At 37.2% G+C, this 2,824-nt stretch overlaps 1 long non-coding RNA gene across 1 annotated transcript in view; it reads left to right on the forward strand.

Annotated features, from left to right (window-relative positions):
- LOC102387163 overlaps positions 1 to 2,531 on the forward strand; it is a 23,514-nt gene extending 20,983 nt beyond the window's left edge. Inside the window, exon 4 of the long non-coding RNA XR_323244.3 lies at positions 2,349 to 2,531. This is a non-coding gene — a long non-coding RNA (uncharacterized LOC102387163). The remainder of the gene's footprint in view (positions 1 to 2,348) is intronic.
- Positions 2,532 to 2,824: the final 293 nt, after the last annotated feature.

The raw sequence follows: 2,824 nt of genomic DNA on the forward strand, positions 1-2,824 counted from the left end.
CTCTGCTGGAGCAAGCATCTGGGCCAAAGCTTGTCCACTCACCCTACAAGGGAAGTTTGCAGGGCAGGTGCAAAGCCTCCTGGGATGCTGGGGCACTGTGAGTTAACTTGAATCTGGAGGGGATCTGGGACAGAAATACAAAAAACTGATTTAATCTAAATCCGTTAAGTAAACCCATCCAGATTTATCTTAAACTGGTTTTGGCCATTTTGAAAGCAGTTTCTGTGCACTGAACTTCTGTTGTTACAGATGTGAACCAGTTTCTGATCACTTTTACCAATTTATATGTCATTTCTGTTCTTATAGTTTTCATAGAAAAATATATGACATTATAACAATGATCATCTCTTGTTAATCTATAGATATATAGGATATCACAAAATTCTTGTTCCCCATAAGGAAATCTTGTCCTCAGCATTTAAATTTAAGTGAACTTTCTAGGTTCCTCTCTAGTGTCCATTTTTAGTGTTCTTGTAAACGTAGGACACTAGAAAATATGTTACCGTCTCAAACTGAATCTTATCCTCCTGCCCTAAAGCAGAGGTGTCAAACTTGTTTGGGCCTGCAGGCCAGAGAAGTGGTGTAGGTCCCCAGGCCAGATGAATGACACAGGATCAGCCCTGCAGGCCAGATTAAGCCCATCTCTCCTCCCCCCCATATATCACGTGTGGGTCAACTAATGACTCAAAGCCAGCACCAGGGGCTGGATGACATGGCTCCATGGGATGGATCTGACCCATGAGATCACATTTACAACACAGAGACCTCAATGAGTGAGACTGAATAAGCAGTGGGAGCGCAGCTCTTCCAAAGTACTTATAGAGCAGCAGCTTCTCTCTAAGAAGAGAAAAGCACAAAACAATCCCCACCCAGATCAGACTGGATTGTCTGATCTTATTAGACTATTTGGCGTCACTGAAAAGCAATGGAAACTGTTTGTAGGAAGTTAGCATCTATGGACCATTTTTTTGTTTTCAAAACCTTAGACGAATATCAACCATGTAACGTTCACAACATTCCTGTGAAGTCATTCAGAGTTATTTTCTGTTATAGCTGAGGAAACTGAAGCACGGAGAGGAAGTGATTTGCTCCAGCCTCTTCCATGACCCACTGCCAGAACGTGGAATACAATGTAGTTCTTGCTGGTTCTTAGCCTAAACTGAAATCACCTGGCCCATGGACTCTCTCAGGAGTAGTTAGAAGAAAAACCATTTTTTTTTTTTACAAAAAAGGTGTGGGTTGTAGGTTCCAAACTGAGTTCTCTAAGGATATATTTTAATATATTTTTTATACATTTTAGAATACTGACATAGAAAAGGGAAGTTGTATTGTGTCCGTTCTATTACTTTTCATATTACTTCTACAAGGATACAATCAGTAGGATCTATGCTCCAAATTCCTTTGGTATTTTTAAATAACTTCTCAAAGTTTTATGGTATGGAAATACAACATACAATGCCATCTCTTGTTTCTAAATTGGCACCTAAATTGTTTAATTATAAGCTAATGGCTTGTTCTGGGTGATCTATGCTGTAGTATCCATAGGATTTTCAAGCTTTTTTTTTTTTCCAGCCACCCATCTTTCTGTTTTTCTTCTTTGAGAATCACATTTCTTCCAGATAGATACCCTTTTAGATCTAACTCTATGTAGCTATGGTGACATCCAGAGATCAGCTTTGAGAATTACAAGTTCATTTTCCGTGCATATTTTAAAGGATATGTATAACTCCCTGTATTTCAAAACTTCATTAAAAATCTGCTAGACAGTCAGTACCACCAGTATATATGATCTATGCATACAGCATTCATTTAAGGGTGCATACAGTTTTCTTTAATTAATTAAACATTCCAGAAGAATAATTAGGTTTTCTAAGTATGTTTCTTTTAAAATGAAAGAAATTATGTTCCCTCCTCTGATAACTTATATAGAGTGATGCTCAAAATCACTATTACAAGAACCATACTGCATTTTAGTCTGCTAATATAAATTTATAAACAGAATGTAATGAAATAATGAATATATTGAATTGAAGTACCCATAAAGTTATGAAAAATTAAGAAATTCCATCTACACCTGATTCTGAGTTGCTTTTTAGCTCTTAATACCTAGCTTCTGGTGCTCTGATGGCTGCTCTTACGCATTGCTGTAACAACAGCTACCACTGCAATAATGATATGCATATTTTAAGTTTCTTTTGATGCATTTATCATCTCTTGCAACCGTTATACTTACATGTTTTATTTGTTTCATATTTTACTTCCGAATACTACTTAATACCATTGTAAGTTCCACAATATGTTTGCTGTAGCAATGATGTCTTTATTTTGATCTGTCTCTTGTCATTTAGCTGAATGGAAATCATTAGCGGCCTCCTTAAGATGACCTAAAATACCATTATATTTTTCCTGTAAAGCCATTATATTTACTGGATGGATGCCAGATGCTTCTGAGAAGAAAGTTCACCCAAATGCCCCACAGCCTCCACATCTTCCATTTCTGTCTGCCATGTAAGCTTTACGTGCTTCGAATGACGCCAGTTTACTTACTGTATTTTCCACGTGAGTGCATAGGATTTGCCCATTAAAATTAAGTACAACGTGCTTGTTGTTTTCATTCCAATAGATCAGCCATGTGGCAACTTGTACAGTATTTACTCACTCTGCTGCATCTATCACATTCATACTGGAAAAGCCACTTAAATTATTTGTAACAAGTCCAGTTTAATGCTTCTCTTCCAAGTGTCAAGCTGTGTACCACACAATTTTGTAATACAAGAACAGGTACTAAGCACATCAAAATGCAGGAGTGCAGTTCAGTTATTCA

The sequence above is a fragment of the Alligator sinensis genome, unplaced genomic scaffold, assembly GCF_000455745.1.
Source record: "Alligator sinensis unplaced genomic scaffold, ASM45574v1 scaffold787_1, whole genome shotgun sequence".
NCBI lineage: Eukaryota > Metazoa > Chordata > Crocodylia > Alligatoridae > Alligator > Alligator sinensis.